General features: G+C 45.5%; 1 long non-coding RNA gene across 1 annotated transcript; it reads right to left on the reverse strand.

Annotated features, from left to right (window-relative positions):
- Nucleotides 1-3,957: 3,957 nt before the first annotated feature.
- On the reverse strand, nt 3,958-21,837 carry LOC135825802 (uncharacterized). Its single transcript, XR_010555144.1, has 3 exons — nt 21,742-21,837; nt 9,040-9,282; nt 3,958-5,781 (listed from the first exon to the last, which is right to left on the reverse strand). It is a non-coding gene; the product is annotated as an uncharacterized LOC135825802 (long non-coding RNA).
- Nucleotides 21,838-22,465: the final 628 nt, after the last annotated feature.

Raw genomic sequence — 22,465 nt, forward strand, 5'->3', positions numbered from 1 at the left:
GTCTCTGTGTATGCCAGTATGCGGAGCGAGAAGCGACAGTGGCTGTAGCCTTCCTGAAACAGAGCAAAGCATTTTAAATAAATACCGTCAAACACGATTTATTCCTTTTGGATCCAGCACAATGTGTACTTTTTTGTACGGTCGTCAGTAGGTGTGCTCCTCAGGTTCGGGTCGGCAACAGGACTGGTAGAGTAACTCAAGTTTTACCATCCAATTCCAATCAACCGGGCACCTTGGCCACATTTCACTAGCCATAGAGGATGGGCTAAAAGATCATTACTCGGACCGCTTCTTTTCTTCGTGTACATAATAGTATAATGTGTGCATGTGTCCAAGCCTTCTTCCAGCTATATGCCGACGACAATTCTCCTTACGCCTCGTCGAGAGACACTGGACAGGCAACTCGTATTGGAGGTCCCCACCGTTGGCTTCAAGGTTTTGGCAAAAGGGCTTGAGATTGAACGATGGTAAATCAGATTTCGCGTACAGCCCAATCTCTGTCACCCGTACCACGTTGCCCGGTCCTATTTGAAGTTATAGTTGTCAAAGCTGGTAATTCTTTTACAGATCTGAGTCTCTAGACATGGGAACACTATTTCTACCGCCGTCAGATTGACCGTATGCGACAAACGCTAGGCAATAACAGGGTGAATTCTGCTGGCCATGATGGAAGTTGTCGTCACAGACAAAACTGACGTTTCATCCTTTTTTTAATCAATCCTCTCTCGAATACATTTCAGGCGTACATTCGCCTGAGCTTGAGTTATAATTGTGTTTTCGCCCATCGTTGTATCTAAAGCAATTCAAGCTCATTTCTCTACCTGGTGTTTGTTCTTCATATATCTTCTTTATTTAACACATGCACCCGGTCTTCTTGTATTTCTTGCGCCCTTTCTAAGCATTGTCTCCAGTTGGTTTCTCACGTTTTTGCGAGTTTGGGCCGTTTTCAAAGTCTAAGTGTTGTTGTACGAAATCATATAGAATGTGCACAATTCATGCTTAGTCCGCAACCACACTACAGTAAGTAAAAATCCACATTACAAATTTGTAAAAAAAGAGAAGAAACACAAGAGAACGAGTTATGCAGCAACTATCCACGACTGTAACAAGTGTTTCTTCTCTTGCTTACATTTTATTTCTGGCTCATTATCCGAGTTTAAATTTCAAATTTGCGAGCATATTTCAGTACATGTCGGTACGTAACCACACTACAATTTTCGGTCTGCACAGACGTGGGTTTCACGCGACCAACACGTTACGTTGTCGAACCAAAGCGTGTGCCACGCGCTGGAAACGACCGGGAAATTCAAAAATAAAAATATTATGAAGAATACTAGCCTTGTTTCCGTTGCAAACATTGCGCCTGGAGTAATTTGTTCCGTTTTGTGTCGTGAACGTGCACTGCTGCAGAAGCGATTTTTGTGGCTATGCCTCCCTTCTCCCAGAGGTCAAGAACAAACAGAAAACGGATGCTCCACGACGACCAGCTAGCTACGAACAGGATATGAAACGAGGAAACGACAAACGTGGCTTTCTACAGGCGCGCTGGTTACTGAAATCCTACAAAGTGCGTTTTGCATTTTCTTTACCGTTGCCAAGACAATTTCTACTGTAACACTGTTTGTACGTGATATTAGACACCCTTAGCAAACAACGGTAACGCTATTTTTGCGGTACTCGTACCTTGATCAACCAAATAGCGTTTAAGCTGCAGCGTAAAATCGTTATGGGGGCTGATTTATCGTTGTGACAAACGGTAGTTTTTTTGCCAAATATTGCATAGTCCGTACGCATTTCACGCATATGGTGACATAAATGGTTGTACCGCGCGAAATAAAAGCTATTCTCGTGGCAACAGCGTACTAAAAATAACGTGCATCTTGCTAAAGGTTGAACCCAAATCACGGTGTTTCCCCCTTACGGTAATACCGTTACAACATATCGGTTTTTGCTAAGGGTGTCTATTATACCTACACTGTAGGTTGGCTGCAGCCTTCATCAAGGCGCATATACATTTCTAATGGACATTACAATTCGTAGAATGGAAGTTGGGTACGTGTATTTAATTTTGCACGAAGAATGATTTACCATAGATTGTGCCTATTGCATCCGAAAAAATAAAGCCGTGCCTTTTAGAAAAAGGACACTGGCCACCATTAAATATCATCTTGGAAACTATTATATTTCGAGCCGTATCGTCAAGTGAAATACATGCAAAATCAAATGAAAAAGGACAATGGATTAAGTACAGTAGGGAGGCGATAGACACAGCGCTGTTGCTGTCTAGTTATTTCGCACCACACTTTACGCTTGTTAGGTGTCCACACACGTCCGTATTTCTCCAGCTTCTTTCTAAGTGTATGGGTCACGAATTTTTTATTGTTCTCTTTCATCTTCTTCCCTGGTCTGTTTATCTCATCTCTCTTTTGTAACTTACTTAATACATTGTCCTTTTTCATTAGATCCTGACCGTATTTCACCGAACGAAACGGCTTGAAAGTAAGCTAATGAAAAAACTCAAGATTATGTAAATTAAAGGGGAAGTGCATCAATTTTTCGAGTAGGGTCCAGGAGAAAGACAATTTTATATCGGTGTGAATGGCATATCTCTCGCTTCTATACGATAAGCCAAACTTGCCTTATCGCCAATTGTATACTCACGTTGCCATAGCGACCAGCGCAGTGATGACGTATGAAAGGCTTAGCTCCACCACAGAGAAGGTCGATCACTGCAGAAATTGGTCATTTTCAATTGCCTTATTGTATTCACGGTGTGAAAGAAGTGCTGTGGTCAATGCCGTTAGTGCCGTGAACTGTTTATCGGCCTTCCCCTGCATTTCCCTAGGCTGACTGTGCCTAAGAAATGGTTTCCTCTAGGAGAAGATGCTTGGTATTCGCCTTCTCTCCTGAGACATTTTCAGCAAACTTTCAAAACTACGACATTATTTCATTCGTCAATCTCCACCACCCGTCGTCTCACCTGACTTCAGAAGATGTTACGAGCCGATAGGAGAGTCGCCAGGAAGCATCACATCCATCTTCAGGAAGTCGAAAGAGCAAACGGCATGGTCCTTGGTTGGGAGAAATACTGAACGTCTGATTTGTCCCAATCAAGATTTCAGTTTTTTGTTCGTCACAATTTTCGCTTGTCTGCTGATGTCTCCGTACTCCAGCTTTCTCCTGTCGGTGTCACCTCCCAGGACACAACCGAGAGGACTACTAACAAGCAGATTGAAGCAGTTCCCTGCACTAACAGCATTGAAAACAAGCCTTCTTTCACTTCGTGAATACAATAAACCAATTGAAAATGACCAAATTCTGCAGAGATCGACCTTCTCTGTGGTGGAGCTAAGCCTTTCATACGTCGTCACTGCGCTGGGCGCTATGGCACCGTGAGTATACAATTGGCGATTTGGCAAGTTTGGCTTATCGTATGGAAGCGAGAGATATGCCATTCGAACCGATATCAAATTGACTTTCTTCTGGGCCCTACTCGAAAAATCGGTGCACTTCCCCTTTAAGCATGAGCCACCTGTCCCTTTGCTCGGCTCGATTATCATCGGTGATTACAGAACCGGCAAAACCTTTTGAGTACACGTGTCGTGTTCTGCTGCAAACCTTTCTTATATTCATACTTGACAATTCCTGACAATTGCGTGCTACGATCCAGGTCTTTTCCCTCATTCCAAGCTCCTCCCCTTTCTGCGTTGCCCTTGATTGGACGCACCAACACCAAGCATAATTGGATGGATTGATGTATAAAAACCTTACACACATTATCTTCAAATCAAGTGGTCTCTGCGCTGCAAATTACAACAATTATCGCAATCAAAATTTCGGCCAGGAGCCATCATCAGGATAGTGATTTTGGCTAATGTCCGAAAATGTGATTGAGATAATAATTTGCCGCGAAGAGACCACTTGAGTCGAATACGGTCTGTGTATGGTTTTCCTGTAATGAAGTGGCTGTAGTGGAGCTTGCACACATCATGGAACAATGTGGTAAACAATAAACGGTGGTCATTCTTATGCATAGCATAATACATATACTGGATACAAGCGATACCCCTACATGTGCAGAGTCCGCCGCAGGAGTTTGCAGGCAAATGAAAAGAAAGGGTCATGGCGACCAAGGCATCACGCGAAATAAAGGCAATGCAAATACAATGTCTTTATTGTTACGAGGGGAAAGATGCAAACGGGCAATGTTTTTGCAATTGGTTTTGTCCAATCTAAGGCGCCTAAAAAAGTAAAAGTTCTAAAGACAGTTATTGGTGTAGAAAGATAAAGTATGGGTATATGTCTGACAGTCGAGATTGGAAGCAGTGAAAACGGAAAATGGCTATTGCTGGTATTGAAAAACTGTACAGCCTCGTTGGAACAACGGTCTTGAAACAATTATCTTGATTGAAATTGGAAAAAATGCTTTCTTCTGCTCATGGAATGAAAAATGTGACAATACTTGTATTACATTGTAGACGTTTGAATAGGTAATTTCCTTTGAAAATGGTGAAATGAAAACAGTTACGTGATGATAGTAAATACGCGAACACTCGGTGTTGAAACACAGCTTCCAAGCTCTCTCTTGTGAAATGAAAATGAAATGAAAAATTCTATCGTTTTGGTTAACCTGGCAAAATCATTAGTAATGGAACAATTGAAATGTGGTGAGAAGGGAGATTTGGGAGCCCGAAAGACAATTTTTTGAGGGGGCCAGACAGAAAAACTATACCAAGATACATAAATGTGCCTCATAAATGCCATGGCATATGAACTATGCATTTTTTACTGAAACCTATGACATGCTTAGATGTTTAGAAAGGAGCTGAGTGCGTTATACACATTTTTAAGTTTACTCCTGAATGTTGGAGCTTGGAGAGACAGTAATTGAATTGACAGCATCTGTTGGCATTTTGAGTATTATTATTATTATTATCATTATTATGAAATGACCCAAAGGCCATGTGCCTATCGAGGGGTTCAATTGATGATGATGATGGAGTGAACAGAAACAGTGGGTGACGAAGTGTCGAAAAATATACATTAGAGAAATGGTAAGATAGTAGACCTTTCGTGTGTGATCAGGTGACATGGCCAATAGTCACTAAAAGCTAACGAGACGACAGTGGAAAGTGACTTATATTAAAACACACCCAATGACGTTAAAATTATTGGAATAGGGTGACCAAGAATCAATGACACGATTCAGAATGGAAAATGATGATTTCGATGACAGACGAAAGGAAATCATATTATGTGTTCAAAAGTGTTCGCTAGAGTAGCGTGCAGAACGCGGGTGTCGCTGTGTAGTACAGAATGTTGAAATGTGATTCTCGAATACTTTTAAAAGGTTGATTGTGGTTCCCTATTGTGGCTGTGGAGTGCAGTGAACATATTCATTGCTGCAGGTATCCGATGCTGCGTCCTTTGACAGATCTGCATATGTGTTTTCCACGGCCTCATATTCATCCATGCCAGTCTCCTTCAATTCATTGATATCAGAATACAGAGCAGGCTCCGGTTCAGGTAGAGCGCTTCCACCTAGGGAATAGGCGTTATTGTCCGTCATCTCTGCTCCGACTTCGCCGTCGGGCACTTGGGTTGTTGCAACTCTTCCTTCTATCGCTTCATCATAAATGCCCCCACCGCCTGTTGTAGGGCATTCTTTCGAAGTCAGTCCCCGACGCCAACGTAGAAAGATAAATAGTATTATGGCTATTATGACGATTGCACCACATACTGAAGCTATTATTGGGGTAAGCGATGTGTCAGTATCTTCGCCTGGGTAAAAAGAAAACAGAATGGACATTAGTAGCAGTGGTCAGGCTTCCTGGTGCTTCATTCATGGGAAAAAACGGTTTCAGAGCAGACCCCATCTCTTCTCATTCACTCTGCAAACTTTAATGAATCAGGTATGCCATACCTGATGACGGTGAATTGGCCAAAAAGTTCTAATAATTGATTGAGAAACGAGTTCGTGTTTGCAGAGTGAACGGGAAGAGAGCGGGTCTGCTCGAAACCTTTTTTCCTAAGAATGGATATTGGAGCACTAAATACATAAATCGTGTAACTCAAGCAGGAAAAGCCTTGGCAATCTACATCTATTTTCCAATTAACCCTTTGGAGTCCAGAACTTTGTTTGCTTCCGCAGAATTTTTGGCAGTCACGAAAATGCGCACTCGATTTCAAACATAACTTTGGTTCTACTTCACCGATTCTGAAGATCTTGGGCTCGTTGGAAAGCTCTTGATGAGAGAAATACAATCAGCCCAAACTCGCCAAGAGCACTACTCATTGTCCGCCACAACGTGCTCCAAACGCAAATCCAGCTCCAGGTCTGAGACGAAATTGGTCTCCTGCAGCCATATCACTGAATCTAGCTCGAAACTGTTCTAGTGTACCTTGCCGTGACTTCGCGCCGCGCCGATCCTGGCACGTGCTGCCTGTCGTGAAGCTGCGAAAATCCCTTTTCCACGCACTGCTGACTCGCAGCACGCAACGCATAAAATTCAAAATGTTAGATCGCTCGCCGCTCACTCAAACGTCATCGAAGAGACTTCGGAGCTAATCGAGGCGATAGCGGAGAGTTTTCTCTACCATCTGGATCCTTCGATTGTTGGATTCGGTCAAGATTTGGCGGAGAACAGAAAGTTTGACTGCGCCCACATGCATACAAAATGCCCATGGTTCGAAATCAAACCATGGACTCCAAAGGATTCACCCGGAAAATATTGCTCAAAATGGAGACAAAAGTTTATTCAGGTGGTAAATAGAAGGACGTCTAAGTTGTTCGGAAATAGTCTGAAAGAATGTTTATTTATCCTTGAAATAGTCAGGTTCAAGTCACCTTCACCCTAATGCTGCTGTGCTAAATCATACTTTACACTCGCAGTAAGGCCTTCAAGTCTCGCATTTGTCAGCACCTGATACGCCAGGATTGGTTGTGGGCGACAACATTCCATGGCTAAATTTGACGATGTTCCATTCTCCAGTCCCACAACGATCACCTTGTCTTCACCCCACTGAACTGTACCTTGCTCCCTAGAGCTCTCGAATCACCTCAGTGCAGAATGTATTGCGTTTAAGTTTTTTTCTTCACTTCTTTCCTTGTTGCTGCTTTTCGTAGCCCCTTCCTCGCTGATCCAGTGCCTGCGCACTACTCTGCCTGGCAGCAGCTCCGATCTAACTTCTCCGTATTGCCCCACCCCCCTTACTGAAAGCAACGCAGCTGTTGGTCCATTGCCATAGTTTCCTGAACTAATCTGGCACTCACTCACTCCCCCTCCCTCACTCACCCCCCCCCCCCCCTCTCTTCCTCTCTCTCTCCAATATTGTCTGGCGCTCAGGTTCTCATTCTTACCACACAGTCTTTCTTCTCTCTCTTTCCCCCATGGTGCGTGATGTGCGCCTTGATCCCGAGACTATTGATCGGGGGAGCGCATTTCACCTCACCTGCACAGCTCAATAGCACCTACACGCCCTTTGTAGTCCCCTATGTTCTCTTGATGTTGTTGTTGTTTTTCTCTTCCATTCTATGTAGGCATGTGCACTTTCATAAAAAATTAAAAAAAAAAAGCTGAAAGGTCTCTGCTTGTATGACAGCTACACCAAACCTCAGTGGTTACAGCATCGTTGGTCACAAGCAAAGGCGCCTGATTCGAGTCCTGGTGTTCACAGTCAATTTTCTCTGCAGACCTTTCCCGTTTGCATCTTTCCCTCAAACCAATGCATATTCGTGATGGATTCACTACTAGGCTCAGGCGAATTATGCTCGCGAAATCATGCTCTTACTCTTTCTTGGATACTCGTAAACTCGTCATAATTGCAAAATAGAAAAAAAACACAAGGGAACGAGTTTTGAAGCAACTCTCCACGACTGTAACCAGATTATAAGCAGTCAGAGCATTCGATAACAGGGCACTAAACTGACAGGCTGCTGCGCTTTTCAACGGCCTAAGATTTAGCTCTAACACATCTCCAATTTCAACAGTTTTCCAACAGCCTTCCAACTTGGAAGGTTCACTAACAATATTGCGAAAACGTACGTCGTGTGAAACTAGTAATGTCATGTTAGCGTAGTCAACTCGTCCACAAAAGGGTCATGCATCAGGAGTAGATAATCCTAGATAATCCTACGTGTTTCCTTCTTATATTTTACATTTTAATACTGGCTCATTATCCGAGTTCAATTGTCATAATTGTTATGTTTTTGAAATATCGGGATACTTGCTCACTTTGTTGTGCTTTTGTAGCGTCAAAGTTTGGAGAATTGATTTTCAAGAACCGAAACATCCATGATGTGTAACTAGTTTTTGGAGGTGACAGCGTTGTGAATAGCTACTGGCTCTCAACGACTATTCAGCATAATTCCATAAGCAACTCTGACTTACGCTGCTGCCTGGGGCCTAACAAGGTGTTTGTCGCGTCGGAAATTAAGCGCCTCTGTAAGTTTGTATCCCTGGTGATGGGGTAGCACTATATAAGTTGTGCTTTTCTGGCACAAATCATGCTGAGCCTAATCAAGCTCAACTGCTGAGGGGTGCATTCCCCGAAACACGGTGAATTGGGCAAGATGTGGTCCTTTCTTGCAGGTTTGTCAAGTGGAGGTTGTGACGTGCTGCCTGTGTGCTCAGGATGGTAGTCGCAAGTCAGTCCAGTGTCAAGTTCGGCAGGAAGTGCGTGTCCATCGTTGGAACAAGCAACGTCTGGTTTTCTTTTCTCTACATTTTGGCATGGTTTTTTAATTTTTAACCAGTTTTTCACAATTAAAATTAAACAACCTACTATCAGAAGGAGATAAGACAACATAATATACAGTAACGAAACAGCAGGGAGAGTAAAGGCTGCATACGAAGCCTGTGCTGGTAAGGAAAGCCCACAACAGCGAGCTATGGTCTCGGCGTTACAACCACAGTCCATTGTTTGTTGATTTCTACTTGTAACTAGAATTACAGTATTCAGAAACAACAACCTTTGGTTTTCCGTGATCATTATCATAAAAAAATAGAATGAAGATAAGAGCTTTTTAAGCTCACTTACCAGTACTTCGAGTAGATGGAAATTCGCAAATTGGAGTATCGTTATCCCAAACACCGGAGTCTTGGCAAACCGAGGTAACTGCGCTCAAGCTTTCATGCTCCTCGCTGAAGTGCATTCCTTTGGGGCAGGTGAAGATAGCAATGGTGTTCTTCGGTACTGTCAGGGAGCTATTATGCTTCTTGTTTCCCACATAGTATTTTATTTTCACATTTTGAGATGATGCATCGACTATATCGCAGCCCACTGCAGATGGTGAAAATAATATGAGACACATAGTGATCGTTGTTCTCCAAACATATTAATTTGGTACTATCATAGTTTTCAATAAATCCGTCCAACTGCTAGTAGGTAAGTGCACTTGGTGTTATTCCTACAAGTATTTTTGATCTACTACAATACCTACCTGTCTCTGTAAGTTTGTACCCCTGGTGATTGTTGTGCCTGGAGAGTACTATATAAATGGTGCTCTTCAGGCACAATCTTCCTCAGCGTACTCAAGCTCAACTGGCGAGGGTTGAATTACCTGAAACACTGTGTATTGATCAGGGAGTGGTGCTTTCTTGCAGGTTTGCCAAGTCGAAGTTCGATAGACTTCTTGTGTGCTTTGGATGGCAGTCGTGAGTCAGTCAAGTGTCAAGTCAAGTCGGCGGAATAGCGCGAGCGCCAGTGATGGGGGCAACCCCATTCCAATACCTACCAGTTCAGCATAATCTCATCAATGTTTTGTTGCTGTTGTGTTCAATCCATAGCAAATTGCTTTTTGAGTTGAGTTTGGGTTGATTTCCCCCTTACATCCGCTTTGAACCCGCTGGTTTCATTCCTTCCAGCCTTCCTGTAACATAGTAACGAATGTTACGGCTGATTTCTACAGAACGCATTTTGTTATAACCCTTCCTCTTCTCAATCTACATGTTATAATTTTGCAGATAGATTTCCAGTAAGCCATGAACGGAGACCCCCTAGACTTAGGCCTCGGCCTTTGGGGAATCCATAGATAAATAGATAAATAAATGAAAAATCACCACCTGGACAAAACAATAATACCACTGTTTTCTTGCTTTTGTTTTCAATTATTTTTGATTTGACTTCCCCAATCACTATATTTTGATGATATGCATGTAGACTTGCCCGTACAAGTGGCTTTTTCCTTAGTAACATGTGGTGCTGACATTCAACAACCTAAAGATTACCCAGTATCAGGCGGAAATGCACTGACTGTGGACAGTTGATCCTGAGCCTGTACACTCAAACTGCGAGAAGAGCCAACCTATCCTGACCGTCATCAAGGATGACAGTTGGAAATGAGTTGCGTGCAGCCCGCCAAGAAAAATAGGTCGGTGTTCTTTGTGGGCAACTTGAGCCACGACTGCACCCTGGACAGCATCAATGAGTTTGTACATTGTCAGTTGTAAAGGGTGGGGACGCCTGTCAAAAGCCCACCAATGCAGCCTACACACAGCCGAAAATGGGCAAGTGTCCGCCAGGATATCGCAAATGTTCCTCTGCCAAACGGTCACCAGATTCCTTGTCACAGGATGCAAAACATGCTGCCCAGCATGGTGCGCAGCAACCCCAGCAGGACAACCAGTCCTCAAAATGATGGCTCCAACTCGTGCACTGCAACCTAAACTCCGGCCCCTGCTCACAGATGCCTTTGGTTGAAGTCAAAGCTCGGGGAGCTACGGCACCTAGCTACAACGACCACACCCGATACAAATTTTAGTAAGTGAAATTTTTTTTCGCCAGACAGGATCACCGATGACGAAGCATCCCTCCCGGGCTATGCGGTACCTATCTGAAGTGATCGCAATGAACATGTCGGTGGTGTCGCTATTTGGATCAGAGACAACTTTGCCCTCCAGCACCTGCAGCAAATCAACTGTCTTCACCACGAAGTCATCTGGGCATTCGAAGCGTGATTTGTGCAGTGTACAGGTAAGGATCTGGTGCAGGGAACGACACAGAGCTACTAGAGTACCTTGACTGTGAGCTACACACTGCTCGGCGCTTTGGCCAACAGTTAGTTCTGGCAGGAGACTTTATTGTCCACATTGTGCTCTGGCTGGGCAGTACAAAAACCACACTTGCAGGAGAGCTGGCGGAGGAGATGTGCTACATTCATGAACACTCTTGACCTCATCATGTCAGACGTTCCAGGCAAGATACCGATCAAGTGCCTTGCCCCAATGGGAGCGTCAGATCACTCCGTCATCATTGCCGACTTCCCAGTACGCACAAACAAGGAACCGAAAACCACTCGCGCCCTCTGGAGGTACAACCAGTCTTTCTTGCAACACACAATTCTGCGGGTTTCCAGGTGTCAGACAACGGAGAGCCCAGACCCTGTCTTCTTTGCATTTTCGGCAAGCTGCATCTGATGTTATGACCAGTCACCATCACTACACAAAAGTCGTTGACGCTGCCAATGTTATTCAAAGTTCTGATGCTTCGTTTTATGTAATTGTGGTGTTTCTTCATAAATATGTTGTTTTGCCCGTACAAGAGGCTCAAGGCGTTTATTCCTAACGAAGTTTCGGCAAGCAACAGTACGGAGAGAGCTACGCATAATCAATCCTGAGAAAGCTACTGGTCCGGATGCTGTCCAGCACGGGTTTTGATATTATGTGCAGATTTCCTCTGCAAACCACTTGGCCAAACTATTCTCTCTCTATTTCCACAGCCAGGTGCAACCATCATCATGGAAGATCTCGAGGGTAGTGCCCATCCATAAGAAAAAGTCCAAGAGTCTCTCCAAGAATAACCGCATCGTGTCCTTGTTTCCCGTTATGTCGAAAGTAATGGAGGCTATTGTCAACCAACATATAACCAACTTCCTTGAGAAGCACCACGTCCTCTCGCCCAGGCAGTTCGGGTTTCTCAAGGGTCTCCGTACTGTCGACATCCTCACTAAGCATCACACTGAATGGTCGAAGACACCCGGCCTTGGAGGAGCTGTCTGTGTACTTGCGCTCGATATCGCAGGTGCCTTTAACAAAGTCAGCCACCCCAGTTTGCTGCACAAGGCTTCAGTTTCTGGGCTACATGGTCACCTCCATGGCTGGCCGTCAAGCTACTTTGAAGTACCTTCGCGATTGTCGCCTTCACGCGGTTGTAACTGGCAAGCAGTCTTCAGCGCAACCTGTGCAGCCTGGTGTCCCGCAGGGCAACATTCTCGGTCCCACATTGTTTCTACTCTACGTGAACGATTGTGAAGACCATCTCCCCGCGGGCTCCGAACTTGCCACCTAGGCGGATGACACTACCCTCTACCAGTGCCTGTCTGCCACATCCCACATCGCCGACTCCACAGTGCAGCTCCAAGCCATCATGGAACGCATCGCTGAGTGGCGCGGAGACTGGCGAGTGACATTTGACCAGTCCAAGTCTCAGGCGATGACCATTGACCACTATAAGCCACCTCCAGCCATGCCACCAGTACTGTTTGCAGGAGCTGCCATCCCGGAGGAGCAGGAGATTAAGCTGCTCCGTGTCACCTTTGACACCCACTCCAAGTCTCAGGCGATGACCATTGACCACTATAAGCTACGCCCAGCCATGCCACCAGTACTGTTTTCAAGAGCTGCCTTCCCGGAGGAGCAGGAGATTAAGCTGCTCGGTGTCACATTTGACAGCCAGCGGTCTTTCTCAACTTATCTCCACTCCATTGCAACCAAAGCAGCTCAGCGGCTCCACTTCCTTGCCAAAGTTGCCCCCCTCCTAGACGCCAGAGGTAGCACAGCTGTGTACAAGCGGTTTGTCTCGCCCTCTGATAGAGTACTGCCCCTTGGTGTGGATGGGCTACAGTACCTCCAGCCTGGACAGGATGCAGCACAGATTTGTTAAAGATCATCGGCCCAGGAGTTTGGCTTCCCAGGCTGGAGCACCGCAGAATGGTTCCTTCCCTGTCGCTCCTCTTCAGGCTAACGTATCTTCCCCCGACGAATCACCTTAAGAGAGCATGTCTGAGAAAACCAGAACATATGTGCACGTCGATCTCCCAGATGTCGCTCAAAATTTGCAGGTAGGTTTGCTTTGGGGTGTAGAGCGACATTCCAAAGCCCGCACAAAATCTTTTGATAGGAACCATGATATTGGTATACCGCTCAGTATTAGCCCAATATTGGCACGATTTATGGGTCTACAAACGAGCCACGGCACAGCGTACTAGAACAAGCTACGAACAAAACTCCATCAAGCCAACATTAATTTACCTTAGAAGAGTTATTGGGGCAGTACCACTTAGCCACTCCAGCATCCCAGAAGACGAGGGCAATCATTCCTTGACGCCACAAATGATCGTGTTGAATTTAGCCAAATTACAAGCGCTGATAAAACAGCCAGCAACGTCCTCAACTAGCAAACACTATACACCGGCCGATAGTAGAACACCTCTTCTAGCACTGAGGACATGTCCCCTTTCATCTTTTTTGGCTTTTCTTGAAATAAACATTTTTGAATTTTTCCACTCGACTATTCTGAAATACGTCAAAAACTCATACCTGTGCAGGAAAGCTCGCCCCTCCTCGACATCTAGTCAGCAATTTCTACTCCAACACAACACCCAACGCTCCAGAACAAAGTGTATAGTTGACTCTGACAAGGAAAAGCAGCAGTGATCACTTGTCACTCCAAACGACAAGCTTCTCCTTGCGCCACCAACATTTTTCGGTGCAACAGTTGTGCAGTGACTGAACTTTGCGTGTAGTTTTTGGATTTTACTGCAAGAGGAATGAAGAATGATTGCCCTCGTCTTGCCCTCGTCTTCTGGGATGCTGGCATGGCTAAGTGGTGCTGCCCCAAGAACTACTCTAAGGTGAGGTGATGTTGGCTTGATGGAGTTTTGTTCGTAGCTCTTCTTGTACGCCGTGCCGTGGCTCGTTTGTAGACCCATAAATCGTGCGAATATTGGGCCAATATTGAGGGCTAGGCCAATTTCATGGTTCCCTTCAAAAGATTTTGCGCGGGTTTGGGAATGTCGATCTACACCCCAAAGCAAACCTACCTGCAAAATTTGACCGAAATCTGAGCTACAGAGTAGCGGTGAGGCATCCTGCAGCTTCATAACTCGAAGAGAATTGGTGAGCACACTTGCTCATTCCCTGGTCACGGCAAATTCACAACTCATTTCATTTTACAGAATCATTCCCAACGTTTCGGCAAATTGCCATCATCAGGATGCAATATGAAGTGGAAGTCTGCCAAGGAGCAGTTACATCCACCAATTTGGTGTTCTTAGGTGTTGATAATAATTATTTCTATGACTGCACATGTTACCACAGTGCTAGAAATATGACATGTCTTAAACTAGTGAAAGATCACAAGTTTTCACTGACTCATATGCTGGGTGTTGGTAATACGTTAGCACAGCGCAGATGTCACCAGAAAACTTGAGAAATGTCTGAACAGGTTTCTCGCAAGCAATACACGTTTGTGACTATGTCAGTGTTTTCCAGAAAATACTGTCACCTAGATAGCCAGTGTGGTGTGACTGTTTTAGAGTAATGACCATCCAGAACTGGTGTTGATCTCTGGGCCTTCGTTTCTGATCTCCACTGCATTTCGCAATTTGCGGCTTGCCCTGTCACAGGCTCTTGCAACCACAGACACTGCCGAGAAGATGCTGTCCCCGACACCTAGGTTGATCCCTGCTTTCTTAGCTCGCATGTGGTCACCCCATGGCTTATCCACAGTGCGCCTACGAGCTTCACCGTTGTGTTCCTCCAGTCTCGTCTCCAGTGTGCGACCCGTCTCTCGGATGTATTTTTCCCTGCACAACTTGCATTGCAGCCGGTATATCACATTCTTCTTCCAACATATTTTCACTCCACCCGACGAACAAGTCAGACACGGTCCCATTGGGCGTCCCCTTCTCTTTGTCGTTCTGATGTTGGGCTCCTTAATGCAGCTAGGCGGACTTTGTGCTGAGTGACAGAGCTGACGTTTGAGGCTACCCGCATGCTCGTAAACCACCCGGACTGGTAACTTGAGCTTCCGGATAGCTTTGCTGACGCTGTGATGCACCCTGTCCGACTTATATGGCAGCTTCAGAAACGCACAACACAGATTACCTCGGCGGCGACGCTTGGGTTTCCTTGCTGCTTCTCGGGCATTGATGATGAGGCTCTCTGGATAGTGGTTGAGTTGAAGTTGGTCTTGCATTTTCTGTTCACTTTCCTTACACATGGTGTCATTGGAAGACAGACGTTGTGCTCTTAAGAATTGAGACTTGGCAACAGGAAGTTTGATGTGATGGGGCACAGCAGATGCGTAGTCTATCAACAATCCACTATTGCTTGGCTTTTGGAAGAGTTTGTACGTCATCTGGCCCGACCATTGTATGGCAATCGTCATGTCCATGTAATCAATCCAGCCTTTGCTACTGCTGAGCTCGTAGGTGAACTTGAGTCGGTCGTGTCCTGCATTGAAGTGCTGTATTAGCTCCAAGAGGCGTTTCTCACAGTGGGCCCAGAGAATGATCACATCTTCAATCTGTGTCATTGGAAGACAGACGTTGTGCTCTTAAGAATTGAGACTTGGCAACAGGAAGTTTGATGTGATGGGGCACAGCAGAGGCGTAGTCTATCAACAATCCACTATTGCTTGGCTTTTGGAAGAGTTTGTACGTCATCTGGCCCGACCATTGTATGGCAATCGTCATGTCCATGTAATAAATCCAGCCTTTGCTACTGCTGAGCTCGTAGGTGAACTTGAGTCGGTCGTGTCCTGCATTGAAGTGCTGTATTAGCTCCAAGAGGCGTTTCTCACCGTGGGCCCAGAGAATGATCACATCATCAATGTACCGTTTGTACAGCACGGGCAGAACCGGTGAATCAGCAAGAAGGCGCGTTTCCAGAGAGTGCATGAACAATATTGCGAATGGTGGTGCTAGATTATTGCCCATTGCAACTCCCTCTAGCTGGTGGTAAATTTGTCGCCCGAATCTGACGAAATTGTTACTGAGAACGAATTGAAGCAAGTCCTTGACTTCGCACACGTCAAGGCCGAACATGTTGAATCTTTTGAAATCCTGTTCCAATATTTCTCCCACTGCGTTGACTCCCTCTTCGATTGGAATGCTCGGGTATAGGCCCCACGACATCCAAAGTGGTAAGAATTGTCCCCTCTGGAGCTTTGAGATCTGGGAATAAAGCGCGGATGTCATCAAGGGCTTCATTCGTATTAGTGAGGTGTGCTGGGACGAAGTCTAGCAACTGGTGTAGAATGCGTTCTAGTACGATTGATATGCCCGTGACAGGACTATCACATGCTGACACGACGGGTCGTAGGGGTAGGTTCTGTTTATGATCCTTTGGGAGACCATAGAACTCGGGGAATCTTGCATCATTGGGGAGAATCGACTTCAGCAGCTTGTTTCAATATTTCTCCCACTGTGTTGACTCCCTCTTCGATTGGAATGCTCGGGTATAGGCCCCACGACATCCAAAGTGGTAAGAATTGTCCCCTCTGGAGCTTTGAGATCTGGGAATAAAGCGCGGATGTCATCAAGGGCTTCATTCGTATTAGTGAGGTGTGCTGGGACGAAGTCTAGCAACTGGTGTAGAATGCGTTCTAGTACGATTGATATGCCCGTGACAGGACTATCACATGCTGACACGACGGGTCGTAGGGGTAGGTTCTGTTTATGATCCTTTGGGAGACCATAGAACTCGGGGAATCTTGCATCATTGGGGAGAATCGACTTCAGCAGCTTTTAATTTTATATTAATTTATTTCACTCAACTCGTGGTCCATGACCAATTGGCACGCAAAGTGCAAGAGAGGGGTGATAGCCAACCACGGCATGAAAAGAAAAGAAAGGAATATAGAAAAAGAGAAGAAAGAAGGATAGACAAGAATCCAGCAATGAGATCCTATCGTACTACATTATGCGATCGGAGTGCATGTTTAAAGCTGGAAAGACATTTTGATGTCTAAACATGCTGGGGAAGTTGCAGGCAAAGGCTGCAGGACAAAAACAGAGGAGAGTTGGTAAATGCGGCTGAATTAACACGGGGAAGTGAGAGACCAGTACGAGTGGGCCTGGACAGAGAAAACCAATTGAATACGGAGAGATGAATGGGAATTTTACGTAGGCGAATTCTCTGGATCAAAACGCAAAGCTGCTGTTTGCGATTATCAATAGAGCTCAAGACTAGGAAATAAACGCTGCTTGTTTTTTAAGAAGAGATTTATGTTGGATTTTAAGTTTGTTCACAAGATGTTGACTTATACTACACCAAGACTGACATGCATACTGGAAAATAGGTAATAGATACGAGAGATAAAACATAGAACGGCATGTATTTGGCAAATGAGAACGATGAGGATATAGTATGCCGAGAACACTAGTAGTTTTCTTGCAAATATAGTCTACATGAGGAGCCCATGTTAGACAGTCGTCAATAATACCAAGGTGCTTATGTTCATGGACAATTTCTATGGTCGATGAGCTGCCAGGACATGATAAAGACACATTACAGAACTGATCACTAGCACCGCTACAGAAGAATATCACTTTGGTCTTACTAGTGTTCGGTCTCAGCTTCCAAGTCGACATCCAAGAAATGGTGGAGTTTATCTTTTTCTGGAGGTCATTGACTAGCAATTGCTTGCACTTACTTGAAGCGGAAACTGTGGTGTCATCGGCGAACAGTGAAACATTAGGGACAGACATCGGTAGATCATTGATGTAGACTAAAAAGAATAGTGGCCCCAGGATTGACCCCTGTGGCACACCAGAATTAATTGCCTTGGGAGACGAGAGGGTGTTGCGACGCGTACAGCCTGTTATCTGTCAGTTAGGTACCTTTCAAAGAAACAAAGCAGGTTGCCACCAATGCCATAGGCACCCAACTTGGCAATCAGGCCTCTATGCCAAACAGCTTTGAATCCATGTTCTTGCATTTGTCCCCAAGGTTTCATCCGTGTCTCGAACTCGGTTATTGTTAGGTCAATCTTTTCGTACATAGCGCTATCTGATAGCAATGTGTCTGCCTTCTCCAGGTAGAGCGCTTGTTACAGTGCGACCAACTTTTTACTTTTGTCTGACGGTTTGATGACTGTACTGGTGTCTGGAGCTTGGGCCGAGCTTTGTTCCTTCGACAGGCAATTTTTCGGTTCGTGAGCGTTCGGAGGTGATTACGTCTGTCGAGCGGATGGCCTACACGTTGCGCTGCCAGCAAGCAGGGCCTCAAGAGGTGGAGGTTCCAGACAACGAGACTGTTTCTGACACTGTGGGCGACAGAAAACTCTGGAAGCTCAAGCAACGTGGGTTTAAACAACCGCCGAAAATGTGTGACGATGAAGAAAGGAAGCTTGCGAACTTCAAGGACGATGTTCTCGCTGCCTACACCAAGCACAAGCCACCGACGTCTAATATGACCAAGGAGGAACGAGAGGAGCTAGCCAGACTCCGCAGGGACACCAGTACAGTCATCAAACCGTCAGACAAAAGTAAAAAGTTGGTCGCACTGAAACAAGCGCTCTACCTGGAGAAGGCAGACACATTGCTATCAGATAGCGCTATGTACGAAAAGGTTGACCTAACAATAAGCGAGTTCGAGACACGGGCGAAAGCTGTCCTTGGGGACAAATGCAAGAACATGGATTCAAAGCTGCTGAAGTCGATTCTCCCCAATGATACAAGATTCCCCTAGTTTTATGGTCTCCCAAAGGATCATAAACAGAACCTACCCCTACGACCCGTCGTGTCTGCACGTGATAGTCCTGTCAAGGGCATATCAATCGTACTAGAAGCATTCTACACCAGTTGCTAGACTTCGTCCCAGCACACCTCACTGATACGCATGAAGCCCTTGATGACATCCGCGCTTTATTCCCAGATCTCAAAGTTCCAGAGGGGACAATTCTTGCCACTTTGGATGTCGTGGGGCCTGTACCCGAGCATTCCAATTGAAGAGGGCGTCAACGCAGTGGGAGAAATATTGAAACAAAATTTCAAAAGAATCAACATATTCGGCCTTGACGCGTGTGAAGTCAAGGACTTGCTTCAATTCGTTCTCAGTAACAATTTCGTCAGACTCGGGCGACAAATTTACCACCAGCTAGAGGGAGTTGCAATGGGCAATAATCTAGCACCACCATTCGCAATATTGTTCATGCACTCTCTGGAAACGCGCCTTCTTGCTGATTCACCGGTTCTGCCCGTGCTTTACAAACGGTACATTGATGATGTGATCATTCTCTGGACCCACCGTGAGAAACGCCTCTTGGAGCTAATACAGCACTTCAATGCAGGACACGACCAACCAAAGTTCACCTACGAGCTCAGCAGTAGTAAAGGCTGGATTGATTACATGGACGTGACGATTCCCATACAACAGTCGGGCCAGATAACGTACAAGCTCTTCCAAAAGCCAAGCAATAGTGAATTGCTGATAGACTACGCGTCTGCTGTCCCCCATCACATCAAACTTCCTGTTGCCAAGTCTCAATTCTTAAGAGCACAACGTCTGTCTTCCAATGACACCATGTGTAAGGAAATTGAACAGAAAATTCAAGACCAACTTCAACTCAACCACTATCCAGATAGCCTCATCATCAATGCCCGAGAAGCAGCAAGGAAACCCAAGCGTCGCCGCTGAGGTAATCCGTGTTGTGCGTTTCTGAAGCTGCCATATAAGTCGAACAGGGTGCATCACAGAGTCAGCAAAGCCATCCGGAAGCACAAGTTGCCAGTCCGGGTGGTTTACGAGCATGCGGGTAGCCTCAAACGTCAGCTCTGTCACTCAGCACAAAGTCCGCCTAGCTGCATTAAGGAGCCCAACATCAGAACGACAAAGAGAAGAGGACGCCCAATGGGACCGTGTTTGACTTGTAAGTCGGGTGGAGTGAAAATATGTTGGAAGAAAAATGTGATATACCGGCTGCAATGCAAGTTGTGCAGGGAAAATTACATCCGAGAGACGGGTCGCACACTGGAGACGAGACTGGAGGAACACAACGGTGAAGCTCGTAGGCGCACTGTGGATAAGCCATGGGGTGACCACATGCGAGCTAAGCAAGCAGGGATCAACCTAGGTGTCGGGGACAGCATCTTCTCGGCAGTGTCTGTGGTTGCAAGAGCCAGTGACAGGGCAAGCCGCAAATTGCGAGAGGCAGTGGAGATCAGAAACGGAGGCCCAGAGATCAACACCAGTTCTGGATGGTCATTACTCTAAAACAGTCACACCACACTGGCTATCTAGGTGACAGTATTTTCTGGAAAACACTGACATGGTCACATTCGTGTATTGCTTGCGAGAAACCTGTTCAGACATTTCTCAAGTTATCTGGTCACATCTGCGCTGTGCTAACGTATTACCAACACCCAGCATGTGAGTCAGTGAAAACTTGTGATCTGTCACTAGTTTTAGACATGTCATATTTCTAGCACTGAGGTAACATGTGCAGTCATACAAATAATTATTATCAACAACAGTTACAATTATTATTACTAAGAACACAAAATTGGTGGATATAACTGCTCCTTGGCAGACTTCCACTTCGTATTGCATCCTGATGATGGCAATTTGCCGAAACGTTGAAAATGATTCTGTTAAGTGAAATGAGTTGTGAATTTGCTGTGCCCAGGGAATGAGCATGTGTGCTCACCAATTCCCTTCGAGTTTTCTCAGACATGGTCTCTTAAGGCCATTCTACCAGCCCCAGCCGACCCACCCTCTCCGTGCAGACCATCGACCAGGTGGGCTACTAAGATCGCTCAGCAACACCAGAACCAGCTAAAACAACACTCCCAGCACGCACCCTAAGCAGCCTCTGCAATGGATTCTCCGATTGCGCCATTCCAACGTGGAACAGCCTGCCGGAACATGTCTTACGATCTGCACCCCACCCACAACAACTGCAGTCTTTAAAGGAAAGATGCCATAAGTACCTGCTGTGCCTTGACTGGCAAAGAGCAACTGACGATCTTTGACTTCATTAGCTTAAGTTCTGATTGACACCCATTTTCTTTTCCGGCATATGTTTTATTTATATCCTTCTGCAGTGGATGCGTAGGCGCTAATAGTGGGCGCTGCATTTCCGTATACATGTCTTGCTCTCGTCATGCTGTTCTCTCCTTCTCTCTTACGTCTTTCTCTGTTTTTTGGCGCGCTTGTCTGTGCAGGCGCTGAGACCACCAAGGTCGGCTGAGCAGCAGGGCCCTGCCACCACTTTCCGCATTCATTCGGGAGCATAGTGACGTTAGTAAAAAATACAAAAAAAAACTGCCGCCCCTACAACTGAGGCAGATTACATACAGAGGTTACATTGAAGTAAAGTTCGCACATCCAGGCCACCACTGGCACTTCATTTGTATCAAGAGACGCAACCAGTTAAGGAAATTCTACTCCTGCCAGGCCAACGTCAAAGTTGTGCGCAATCTAAATGAAAACGAATGACTTGTGAGGTACTTCTAGTTAACAATAGTGGAAGATTTGGAAAGACGATGTCAATGCTTTGGCTCTCACGACTTACCACGTTTGTTACAAGTTACGAGTTACAAGAGATGGGTAAATAGCTAAATTCTGCCACGGACACCATTCAGATGGCCTAGCATGGAAATCTGTTTGTGAAGTTAGAACATTTACGCATTAAATCATGTTTTCTTCTGCTTTTCCGAAAACCCATTGTGAGTGTTCGAACAAAGGTTGATCTGTAGATAAATTTTCGAAAAGATTGTTCGCATGCCTTGCTTACCGTCTCCAGTGGTCTCAAGACTGATAGTTGTTGTAACAGGTAATGGCTCATTGCTGCTGGCGGAATTTGATAGTGCTGTTGTTGTTTGTATGTAGACGTTAGCTGCCATATCAAAGCAGATCATACAATTGTTTGTAGATAAAGTGAGTAGGTAGCAAAACTCTATCTTCTCTAAACCCGGAAAGTTTAACGATTCACAAAATCAAACGTTTTAACGACCACTTGTTTTGGTACTGCCATATAAGTCGGACAAGGTGGATCACAGGGTCAGCAAAGCTATCCGGAAGCACAATTGACCAGTCCGGGTGGTTCACGAGCATGCGGGTAGCCTCAGACGTCAACTCTGTCAGTCAGCACAAAGTTCGCCCAGCTTCATTAAGGATCCCAACATCAGAAAGACAAAGAGACGCCCAATGGGACCGTGTCTGACTTGTATATCGGGTGGAGTGAAAATATGTTTGAGGAAGAATGTGATCTACTGTCTGCAATGCAAGTTGTGCAAGGAAAAACACATCGGAGAGACGGGTCGCACACTGAAGACTAGACTGGAGGAACACAACGGTGAAGCTCATAGGCGAACTGTGGATAAGCTATGGGGTGACCACATGCGAGCTAAGCATGCAGGGATCAACCTGAGCATCAGGGACAGCATCTTCTCAGCAGTGTCTGTGATTGCAAGGACCAGTGGCAGGACAAGCCGCAAATTGCGGGAGGCAGTGGAGAT

Source organism: Sycon ciliatum, chromosome 10, assembly GCF_964019385.1.
Source record: "Sycon ciliatum chromosome 10, ocSycCili1.1, whole genome shotgun sequence".
Lineage (NCBI taxonomy): Eukaryota > Metazoa > Porifera > Calcarea > Leucosolenida > Sycettidae > Sycon > Sycon ciliatum.